The sequence below is a fragment of the Hemitrygon akajei genome, chromosome 26, assembly GCF_048418815.1.
Source record: "Hemitrygon akajei chromosome 26, sHemAka1.3, whole genome shotgun sequence".
Classification (NCBI taxonomy): Eukaryota; Metazoa; Chordata; class Chondrichthyes; order Myliobatiformes; family Dasyatidae; genus Hemitrygon; species Hemitrygon akajei.
Genome location: NC_133149.1, coordinates 19,165,426 through 19,178,080, shown reverse-complemented (window position 1 = coordinate 19,178,080; position 12,655 = coordinate 19,165,426). Strand labels below are relative to the sequence as shown.

At 42.9% G+C, this 12,655-nt stretch overlaps 1 protein-coding gene across 2 annotated transcripts in view; it reads right to left on the bottom strand.

The window, feature by feature from the left end:
- The window catches only part of LOC140716779 (kin of IRRE-like protein 3), a 702,588-nt gene that overhangs the window by 162,327 nt on the left and 527,606 nt on the right, over positions 1-12,655 (bottom strand). The window lies entirely within an intron of this gene.

Genomic DNA, 12,655 nt, shown 5'->3' with positions numbered 1-12,655 from the left:
TGCTTTTTGTTCAGGGTCCTTAGCTGCATATAGATTGATTATTTTTCAGAGTTACAGCCTCTTGCAGCTCTCACCCCTCTAAGCATCCTCTCTACTATATTTAGTGTTGACACTTTGCCTTGAGCCCAGTCTTTTTTACTTCTATCCCATTTAATACTGTTGGCATCTACTACTGTTCATTTTAGCCCATCCCCTCTGTCAACTCATTAACTTTCATTAAGAGACACGTCTGTGCTCCTACCTCAATACTGAGCCTCTGTTGTTACTTCTCAATATTTTTCCCATGTTCCTCGCAAAACTAACCAACAATGACCACATCTTAGCCCTACTTATATTGAAATTCTTGACTTCCAATACTCTTCGGTCTCAAATGCAATTACTACATCATTCCCATTGTTAAAGCTGCCAAGAAACTTTACATTGGGAACTTTCTCAGTGCAAGTTTCTCTACATTCATGAGACTTGACGTAGACTTGGGGGGCCACTTTGTTGAGCACCTTCACTCTGTCTGCCACAATAGGCAGAATTTCCCAATGGCTTCTAACCTCTGGTAATTTCTCTCCCTCCCCTTCTCTCTTTTTCCATTCCCCATTCTGGCTCCCCTTTACCTCGTCCCCTCACCTGTCCATCACACCACTCTGGTGCCCCTCCTCCTTCCCTTCCTTCCATGGTCTACTCTCCTCTCCTATCAGATTCCTTCTTCATCAGCCCTTTACTTCTTCCACCTATCATCTCCCGGCTGTATCATAAATCATCCAAAAAGCCAAAATCAGCGTTTTCAAAATGATTTGCTAGCCTTCCATGCCTTGCTGATTCAAGTGCTTGTACTTAAATATTGATAGACTATCTCCAAAGCCCATTTGCTTTTAATGAGATGGTGATTTGCATTTGTTCCCACAGCTGCATCCCTTGTACTAGAAAATGTATCTGATCTACTCATGGTATGGCGATGTTGAAGGCATTCAGTGCTTTTCAAGTCACATTCCACTCTTAATGCCATGTGTCAGCATATGCGTCCTCTTGATCTCGCTTTGCAACAGCACTGACTCATCTTACTTCAATATTTCAACAAGCAACATTTTCCTATCCTTTCAGGCATCAAGGTTTGCAAACTTCAATCCTCTGCTTTAAGTTTCCTCTGATCACATCTCTCCATTTACAGTCCCGCTCCTTGCCCGAGTTTTACTATCACTCCTGATCTTCTCCACAAAGGCCAGTTTCATTCCTCAAGTCCCCATTTCAATGCATGATGTTCAGCACTTCCTCTTCTGCCTTCTCTGGCCAGGTTGTCTACCTTTTTCCATTCTCCAGGCTTCTTCATCCTCGTGAACCCTTCTCTTCAACTCTTACACCCACTAGATCTCTTCACACAAGATGTCAGTGACTTCAACTTCAATTTGTACTCTAACCTACCTTCCGCTGAACTTGCCACACTTCACTCACAGAGGAACAAGCACAACTTTGTCATCAAACCTGCTGACAAGAGTGATACTGTTGTGATTTGCTGACTCAACCTCTACTGTTCCTAATAAGACTATGCTTCTCCAAATGCTAGTAAATTCCATACCTAGGAATCCTTTCCATTAGTTTGCCCACCACTGATAGGTTTATAATTCACAGGATTATCCCTATTATTTGCTTCATATAACCATGTTTGTTTCCTCTTTAGATAATCTCTCCTTTTTCTCTTTTTTGAGTTAGCCATTTAATCTCCCTCAATGTATGGCTGACCTTGCCTTGGCCTGTATTTCCACTTGGTTCCTATTATCTATTAATGTGACGGGGGAGCAATGACTTTCCAGATGAATAGCGCCACCTGCTGAGTTAGGAAAGTGCACGCGAGTTGCCCCACAACCCTTGGCAATGCTGCTTGTGTTGTGTGCCTGTCCCGTTAATGGATGGGACCTGAGGTAGCAGCTGCATTGTGAAGTGCCGGTAACTGCCAAATCTGACAAAGCGAATTTCGGAGGCATGCACTGAACCAGAGAAACTGTGTGTTTCCATAGATAAAGCCAACATTTACAGTACAGTGCAAGAGTCTTAGGCACATATATGTAGCTAGTTTGTAAATCTGGTGGGAGCAAAGGATGTTGGGAATGGTGAGATGTGGAGTGCAGCGGAGGAGGAGTGCCAGGGGCAGGGGGTGACACGGGTACAGGCACACCCAGCCCTGAGATACCAGGCAAGATCATTTGATTCCAAACAATTGGTTTATTGATCATTACAGAATGTCTCTCTGGTGCTTCCCGCTCCCTTCTCTCTCCCTGAGAGGGTCAGCAACTTTAAATTCCTTATTTCAAAAGACCTGTCCTAGGCCCAGCCTGTAAGCTCAATTGCGAAGGAAGCACAGCAGCACCTCTACTTCCTTAGGAGTTAAAGATTTGGCATGACATAAACTTCCCAAAGATTTGGCATGACATAAACTTCCCAAAGATTTGGCATGACATCTAAAACTTCGACAAACTTCCATAGATGTGTAGTGGAGAGTATATTGACTGGCTGCATCACAGCCTGGTATGGAAACGCCAGTGCCCTTTAATGGAAAATCCTACAAAGTGGATATGGCCCAGTCCATCACGGGTAAAGCCCTCCCCACCATTGAGCACATTTAGATGGAGCACTGTCGCAGGAAAGAGCATCCATCATCAAGGAACCCCATCATCCAGACCATGCTCTCTTTTTGCTGCTGTTATCAGGAAGGAGGTACAGGAACCTCAGGATCCACACCACTGGGTTCAGGAACAGTTATTACCCCTCAACCATCGGGCTTCTGAACCAAAGGCAATAACTTCACTCAACTTCAATCACCCCATCACTGAAATGTTCCCACAACCTATGGACTCATTTTCAAGGGCTCTTCATCTCATGTTCTCAATATTTATTGTTTATTTATTTATTATTATTATTTCTTAATTTTTGTATTTGCACAGTTTGTTGTCTTTTGCATGTTGGTTGAACACCCAGTTGGTGCGGACTTTCGTTGATTCTATTATGGTTATTATTCTATTGTGGAGTTATTGAGCATGTCTGTCAGAAAATGAATTGCAGGGTTGTCTATGGTGACACGTACATTGATAATAAATTTACTTTGAAAGTTGAACTTTGAAAAGTGACACAGTGGTGTAGCTAGTTGAGCCATCGTCTTACAGTGCCAGAGGCCTGGGTTCAATCCTGACCCTGGGTTTCCTCCTGGTAATCCAGTTTTCTCCCACATCCCAAAGATGTGATGGTCGGTAGGTTAATTAGTCACTGCAAATTGTCCGCTGCATGTGTAAGAGAGTGATAGAATTTGAGGCAATTAATGAGAATGTGTGAAGAATATAACATGGGATTTTAAACGTAGAACATAGATTAGTACAGCACAGTACAGGCCCTTCAGCCCATGATGTTGTGCTGACCTTTTAATCTACTTGAAGATCAATCTAACCCTTCTCTCCCACATAGCCCTTCATTTTCCCTTCATCCATGCGCCTAAGAGTATCTTAAATGGCCCTAATGTATCTGTCTCTAACACCACTCCTGCAGTGTGAACCATGTACTACCTCTGACATCCTCTTTATATCACCCAACAAACACTGCCCTGTCAAAAAGCACGTCCACTCTACCTCTGCCTCTCATCATCTTATGCATCTCAATCATTACATCTCCTTTTCCTTCGCTCCACAGAGAAAGAACCTAGCTTGCTCAGCCTTTCTTTGTAAGACATGCTTTTTAATCGAAGCATTATCCTCGTAAATCTTCTCTGCACCCTCTCTAAATCTAATAGTGTCATAATTCACACTCCACCAATTAAATACTTTCCCACACCATTTTCTCCTGTCGCTGTCCAAGGCTATAGGAATGGTCACGGGGTTGTGTTCACTGACTCCAAAATGCTCACCCACCAAGAGATTTGACACCTGACCAGGTTCATTGCCTAGTACCATTCCAGTATGGCTTCTCCTCTAGTCGGCTTGTCCACATACTGTGTTCAGAATCCTTCTTGGACACAGTATAGAATTAGTGTAACTGTGTGCCTAGAGAGGACTTGGTCTGACGAGCCTGTTTCTCTGCTGTATCCCTCCATGAATCTTTCTGAGGACTGCAGAGTTGCGTTCTCCTTGAACAACAAAGGAAGTATTTATATAATCCTTTAATATTACATAGCATCCCAAGGCAACTCATGGGAGAATGATCAATAACAAAAAAGATGAGACAGTTTTGCAGTAGGGGATACTAGGACAGATGACCAAAACCTTGGTTATAGAGGTAGACTGGAAGGAAGAAACAGAGCGAGATAAAGTGGTTAGAAATTTAGAAAGGGAATTCCAGAGCTTAAAGCAGAGGCAGCTGCCACTGTGCATCTCAGAGACCGGAAGAAAAACAGAAAATACAGGGATCAGGTCAAGCAGCATATGTGGAAAGAGAAACAGAATTTATGCTCTGATTCAGAACTGGGAAAAAGAGAAAGACATGTTAATTTTAAGTTGCATTAAGGTGCAGGGAAGGAATGGAAAAGGCAAAGTGAATAACTGTGACAGCGTGTGACCAGGGTCACCATAATGATAAATCGTGGCTGATTTTTAATGGCAGGAATTAGCGAGTGAAAATGCATTCAAAGGAGTGTAAAATATGTATAACTGTGGGATATGCTGGACAGGTAAGGTTATAATGGAGAGAGGAAAACTGCACCACTATATCAGAGGAATGACTTGCAACAGAGATGGCCAGGACAAACAAAGCATGCGAATTACCTGTAACTATAGAATTGGACAATGAGTCTGGAAAGGTTCAGCATGCCTGGACAGAAGATAAGGTGCAGTTCCTCAAATTTACATTAGGCCTCATTCTAACACTGCGGGATGCTGCAGAAACGTAGTTCTGAATGGGAGTGGGATGGGGAATTAATGTGAGGCAACAGGAAGATCAGGACCTCCCCTGCAGACTGAACGTAAGTGCTCCAAAAAGCGACCAGCTGATCTGCATTTGGTTTCTCCAGTTTGTGTCCGTGTTGTGCACACTGAATGCAGTATACTAGTTTGGGAGAAAGTGAACCATTTTGTCACCCACCTTGGATCGCAAAATGATGAGGAGGGAAGAAGGGAAAGGAGAGCTGTTGCACCTCTTGTGATTGTATTCATGTCCTCTAAAGAGGTTAGTGTATATAGCCCACTTACTCACATTCCTATGCTTCTCCTTTGGAGCCAAGCTTTCCTATAATTGAACCATGCTGATATTAAAAATCTAATGTCAAATACATTCTGGCCCTGTGGCTCAGAAGGGTAGGGAAAGGAAGAGGATGGCAGCAGTGATAGGGGACTCTATAGTTAGGGGGTCAGACAGGCCCTCTAACAGGCCCCTGTGGACACAGGAAGGAAACGCGGATGGTAGTTTGCCTCCCAGGCGCCAGGGTCCAGGATGTTTCTGATCGCGTCCACGATATCCTGAAGTGGGAAGGAGAACAGCCAGAGGTCGTGGTACAAATTGGCACCAACGACATAGGTAGAAAATGGGAGGAGGTCCTGACAACAGACTACAGGGAGTTAGGAAGGAAGTTGAGAAGCAGGACCTCAAAGGTAGTAATCTCGGGAATACTGCCTGTGCCACATAACGGTGAGTATAGGAATAGAATGAAGTGGAGGATAAATGCATGGCTGAGGGATTGGAGCAGGGGGCAGGGACCTCTTTTGGGGCAGGAGTAGCCTGTACAAAAAGGACGGGTTGCACTTGAATCCCAGGGGGACCAATATCCTGGCGGGGAGGTTTGCTAAGGCTATTGGGAAGAGTTTAAACTAGAATTGTTGGGGGGGTGGGAACCGAACTGAAGAGATTGAGGAAGGGGCAGTTGGCTCACAAATAGAGAGAGCTTGGAGACAGTGCGGGAGAGAGGATAGGCAGGTGATAGAGAAGGGATGCACTCAGACTAATGGTTTGAGATGTGTCTATTTTAATGCAATGAGTATTATGAACAAAGCGGATGAGATTAGAGCGTGAATCAGCACTTGGAGCTATGATGTTGGAGCCATTACAGAGACTTGGATGGCTCAGGGACAGGAATGGCTACTTCAAGTGCCAGGCTTTAGATGTTTCAGAAAGGATGGGGGGGGGGGGAGGCAAAAGAGGTGGGGACGTGGCATTGTTGATCATAGATAGTGTCACGGCTGCAGAAAAGGAGGAAGTCATGGAGGGGTTGTCGACGGAGACTCTGTGGGTGGAAGTTAGGTATAGGAAGGGGTCAATATAGACCACCCAATAGTAACAGGGACATCGAGGAGCAGATAGGAAGACAGATTCTGGAAAGAAGTAATAATAATAGGGTTGTTGTGATGGGAGATTTTAATTTCCCAAATATTGATTGGCATCTCCCGAGAGTGAGGGGTTTAGATTGGGTAGAGTTTGTTAGATTTGTTCAGAAGGTTTCTTGACACAATATGTAGATATGCCAACAAAAGGAGAGGCTGTACTTGACCTGGTATTAGGAATTGAACCTGGTTAGGTGTCAGGTCTCTCAGTGGGAGAGCATTTTGGAGATAGGGATCATAATTCTATCTCATTTACGATAGCATTGGAGAGGGATAGGAACAGACAAGTTAGGGAAATGTTTAATTGGAGTAAGAGGAATTATGAGGCTATCAGGCAGGAACTTGGAAGCATGAATTGGGAACAGATGTTCTCAGGGAAATGTACAGCAGATACAGGGGATAATTGCGTGGGGTTCTGTGTCGGTACGTTCCAATGAGACAGGGAAAGGATGGTGGGGTACAGGAACCATGGTGTACAAAGGCTGTTGTAAACCTAGTCAAGAAGAAAAGAAGAGCTTACAAAAGGTTCAAAAAGCTAGGTAATGTAGAGAGCTGGAAGATTATAAGGCTAGCAGGAAGGAGCTCAAGAAACAAATTAGGAGAGCCTGAAGGCCTTGGCGGACAGGATTAAGGAAAACTCCAAGGTATTCTACAAGTATGTGAAGAGCAAGAGGATAAGACATGAGAAAATAGGACCAATCAAATGTGACAGTGGAAAAATGTGTATGGAACTGGAGGAGGTAGCAGAGGTACTTAATGAATACTTTGCTTCAGTATTCACAACGGAAAAGGATCTTGGCGATTGTAGGGATGACTTGCAGTCTGAAAAGCTTGAACATGTAGATATTAAGAAAGAGGATGTGCTGGAACTTTTGGAAAGCATCAAGTTGGATAAGTCACCGGGACTGGATGGGATGTACCCCAGGCTACTGTGGGAGGCAAGGGAGGAGATTACTGAGCCTCTGGCAATGACATTTGCATCATCAATGAGGATGGGAGAGGTTCCAGAGGATTGGAGGGTTGTGGATGTTGTTCCCTTATTCAAGAAAGGGAGTAGAGATAGCCCAGGAAATTATAGACCAGTGAGTCTTACTTCAGTGGTTGGTAAGTTGATGGAGAAGATCCTGAGAGGCAGGATTTATGAACATTTGGAGTGGCATAATGTGATTAGGAATAGTCAGCATGGCTTTGTCAAAGGCAGGTCGTGCCTTATGAGCCTGATTGAATTTTTTGAGGATGTGACTAAACATATTGATGAAGGTAAAGCCATAGATGTAGTGTATATGGATTTCAGCAAGGTATTTGATAACATACCCCATGCAATGCTTATTGAGAAAGTAAGGAGGCATGAGATCCAAGGGGACATTGCTTTGTGGATCCAGAACAGGCTTTCCAACAGAAGGCAAAGATATGTATGGGAGAAGGAAGAAAAAGAAGATAGTAAAGTTGTTTGCACTGTTAGTGATAAACAGAGAGTAAGAGGTGGAGAATTTCTTAAATGCATTTATTTTAATGCTAGGAGCATTGTAAGAAAGGTGGATGAGCTTAGAGCATGGATTGATACCTGGAAATATGATGTTGTAACTATTAGTGAAACATGGTTGCAGGAGGGGTGTGATTGGCAGCTAAATATTCCTGGATTTTGTTGCTTCCGGTGTGATAGAATCGGAGGGACAAGAGGGGAAGGTATTGCATTGCTTGTCAGAGAAAATATTACAGCAGTGCTCTGGCTGGATAGATTAGAGGGCTCATCTAGGGAGACTATTTGGGTGGAATTGAGGAATGGGAAAGGTGTAGTAACACTTATAGGGGTGTATTATAGACAACCTAATGGGGAGTGAGAGTTGGAGGAACAAATTTGTATGGAGATAGCAGATATTTGTAGTAAGCACAGGGTTGTGATTGTGGGAGATTTTAATTTTCCACACATAGACTGGGAAGCCGATACTGTAAAAGGGCTGGATGGTTTGGAGTTTGTAAAATGTGTGCAGGATAGTTTTTTGCAGCAATACATAGAGGTACCAACTAGAGAAGGGGCAGTGTTGGATCTCCTGTTAGGGAATGCGATAGGTCAGGTGATGGAGGTATGTGTTGGGGAGCACTTCAGGTCCAGTGATCACAATGCCATTAGTTTCAATATAATTATGGAGAAGGATAGGACTGGACCCAGGATTGAGATTTTTGATTGGAGAAAGACTAACTTTGAGGAGATGCAAAAGGATTTAGAAGGAGTGGATTGGGACAATTTGTTTTATGGGAAGGATGTAACAGGTCATTTAAAGGTGAAATTTTGAGGGTACAGAATCTTTATGTTCCTGTGAGGTTGAAAGGAAAGGTTAAAAGTTTGAGAGAGCCATGGTTTTCAAGGGATATTGGAAACTTGTTTCGGAAAAAGAGATATATCTACAATAAATATAGGCAGCATGGAGTAAATGAGGTGCTCGAGGAATATAAAGAATGTTAAAAGAATCTTAAGAAAGAAATTAGAAAAGCTGAAAGAAGATATGAGGTTGCTTTGGCAAGTAAGGTGAAAATAAATCCAAAGGGTTTCTACAGTTATATTAATAGCAAAAGGATAGTGAGGGATAAAATTGGTCCCTTTGAGAATCAGAGTGGACAGCTGTGTGTGGAGCCAAAAGAGATGGGGGAGATTTTGAACAATTTCCTTTCTTCGGTATTCACTAAGGAGAAGGATATTGAATTGTGTAAGGTAAGGGAAACAAGTGGGGAAGTTATGGAAACTATAATGATTAAAGAAGAGGAAGTCCTGGCGCTTTTAAGGACTATAAAAGTGGATAAGTCTCCGGATCCTGGCAGGATATTCCCTAGGACCTTGAGGGAAGTTGGTGTAGAAATAGCAGGGGCTCTGACAGAAATATTTCCAATGTCATTAGAAATGGGGATGGTGCCAGAGGATTGGGGTATTGCTTATGTTGTTCCAGTGTTTAAAAGGGGTTCTAAGAGTAAACCTAGCAATTATAGGCCTGTAAATTTGATGTCAGTGGTGGGTAAATTAATGGTAAGTATTCTTAGAGATGGTATATATAATTATCTGGATAGACAGGGTCTAATTGGGAACAGTCAACATGGATTTGTGCGTGGAAGGTCATGTTTGACAAATCTTATTGAATTTTTTGAAGAGGTTACTAGGAAAGTTGACGAGGGTAAAGCAGTGGATGTTGTCTATATGGACTTCAGTAAAGCCTTTGACAAGGTTCCACATGGAAGGTTAGTTAGGAAGGTTCAATCGTTAGGTATTAATATTGAAGTAGTAAAATGGATTCAACAGTGGCTGGATGGGAGATGCCAGAGAGTAGTGGTGGATAACTGTTTGTCAGGTTGGAGGCTGGTGACTAGTGGTGTGCCTCAGGGATCTGAACTGGGTCCAATGTTGTTTGTCATATAGATTAATGATCTGGATGATGGGGTGGTAAATTGGATTAGTAAGTATGTAGATGATACTAAGATAGATGGCATTGTGGATAATGAAGTAGGTTTTCAAAGCTTGCAGAGAGATTTAGGCCAGTTAGAAGAGTGGGCTGAAAGATGGCAGATGGAGTTTAATGCTGATAAGTGTGAGGTGCTACATTTTGGTAGGACTAATCAAAATAGGACATGCATGGTAAATGGTAGTGTTACGTACCCGTGACACGTGACAGTGGTACCCTTGTCACGTGACTGGGGTTGAAGTTATACTGGACTTGAGGTAATGGTCTTGTGATGGTGGAGTGACGTCATTTTCCCGCCAGTAGAGATCATGTGACAGGTTTTTTTTACAGGGTATAAGAGGAGGACCCCACCCTGTGAGGTGGGGGCAGTTCGTGGCTGGGTTTGCCATGTTGACTTCATGCCACTGCGTGATTTAATGTTATGACGCAGTTTAGTTGAAAAATGAAGTTTTATCTAATGCCTAAAGTTTAAAAGGTCATTGCCAGCAGTTTCTTTACAATACTGTTGGTTAAGAATCAGTGGAGAGTGAAGATCGGAGTTCGGGAGTTAAAGATCGAGGAGAATCGAATTTCGACGGTGAAACGGGTTCGACCTTGTTTGATCCTTATTCGGAAGGATTTCGTTGACTATTCTCATGTTAATCTCTGGGAAATACCAGAAAAGATTGAGAATAGTGTGGAAGAGAAGGTCAGTGCCTTAAAGCCGCTTTGTTTCATAAAATTCTTCGTGGGAAGAGTTCGACTTTGGAAACTGAAGAAAAACGACGTGGAAGAGAATTTAAATCGTCTTAAAAAGTCTCTCCTTTTAAATGGACTGTGAGCATTTTGAACTTTTGGCAATACCATTTTAAAGAACTGTTTTTGCAACATCGCTTTAAGAACTGTTAAGCTGCCGCACAGCAGCTGATTTCCGGTTACGTTAGTGTTTGTTTACTTTTGGGGGGTTTGTTTTCAGTGTTTAATAAACGTGTTATTTGTTATAAAACCCCTTGCCTAACTCACATATATTTATTGTTGCCTGAATACATAACAGTAGGGCATTGAGGAATGCAGTAGAACAGAGTGATCTAGGGATAATGGTGCATAGTTCCCTGAAGATGGAATCTCATGTGGATAGGGTGGTGAAGAAAGCTTTTGGTATGCTGGCCTTTATAAATGAGAGCATTGAGCATAGGAGTTGGGATGTAATGTTGAAATTGTACAAGGCATTGGTAAGGCCAAATTTGGAGTATTGTGTACAGTTCTGGTCACCGAATTATAGGAAAGATATCAACAAATTATAGAGAGTACAGAGAAGATTTACTAGAATGTTACCTGGGTTTCAGCACCTAAGTTACAGAGAAAGGTTGAACAAGTGAGCTCTTTATTCTTTGGAGCATAGAAGGTTGAGGGGGAGGACTTGATAGAGGTATTTAAAATTATGAGGGGGATAGATAGAGTTGACGTGGATAGGCTTTTTCTATTGAGAGTAGGGGAGATTTAAACAAGAGGACATGAGTTGAGAGTTAAGGGGCAAAAGTTTAGGGGTAACATGAGGGGGAACTTCTTTACTCATAGAGTGGTAGCTGTGTGGAACGAGCTTCCAGTAGAAATGTAGAGGCAGGTTCGATATTGTCATTTAAAGTAAACTTGGATAGGTATATGGACAGGAAAGGAATGGAGGGTTATGGGCTGGGTGCAGGTTGGTGGGATTAGGTGAGAGTAAGCATTCCACACAGACTAGAAGGGCTGAGATGGCCTGTTTCCATGCTGTAATTGTTATATGGTTATATATGGTGGTTGTTGATGGGTCATATTCTGCATGGAGGTTGGTAACCAGTGGTGTGCCTCAGGGATCTGTTCTGGGACCCTTACTCTTGGTGATTTTTATAAATAACCTGGGAAGTGCAGGGATGGGTTAGTAAATTTGCTGATGACACAAAGGTTGGGGGTGTTGTGGACAGTGTGGAGGGCTGTCAGAGGTTACAGGGAGACATTGATAGGATGCAAGACTGGGCTGAGAAGTGGCAGATAGAGTTCAACCCAGATAAGTGTGAAGTGGTTCATTTTGGTAGGTCAAATATGATGGCAGAATATAGCATTATTGGCAAGACTCTTGGCAGGGACGGAGGATGAGAGGTGACCTGATAGAAGTGTACAAGATAATGGGAGGCATTGATCGTGTGGATAGTCAGAGGGCTTTTTCCCCAGGGCTGAAATGGCTGGCATGAGAGGGCATAGTTTTAAGGTGCCTGGAAGTGGGTACAGAGGAGATGTTAGGAGTAAGTTTTTTACGCAGAGAGTGGTGAGTGCGTGGAATGGGCTACTGGCGACGCTGGTAGAGGCAGAAACGATAGGGTTGTTTAAGAGACTCCTGGACAGGTACATGGAGCTTAGAAAAATAGAGGGCTATGGGTAACCCTAGGTAATTTCTAAGGTAAGGACCTGTTTGGCACAGCATTGTGGGTTGAAGGGCCTGTATTGTGTTATACGTTTTCTATATTTCTGTTTCTAAATAAGATTCAGAAAAATACAGACTCCCGAGCAGATAAAAGTCAATAGCAGGAAGCTGTTCTGTTTGTAATAATCTGAAACAAATGGAAGTGTCACTGGTGTGGACATGGAAAAGGGTCACTTTGGAATTTTAAAATTGGGACAAGATGCAACTCCTAGAGACAGCTTTACTTGGCAGGTGTGAGAATTCACCAAGCTGACAGAAATGTGAGACACGGGAGGCCAGACTTGGTACATTGTGTTCAGTTCTGGTCGCCTCATTATAGGAAGGACGTGGAAGCTTTTGAGAGTGTGTCACAGAGATTTACTGGATGCTGCCTGGATTATAGAACATGTCTTACGAAGATAGTTTGAGCGAGCTAGGGGTTTTCTCTTTGGAGCAATGGAGAATGAGAGGCGACTTGATAAAAGTGTACAAAATGATAAGAGGCA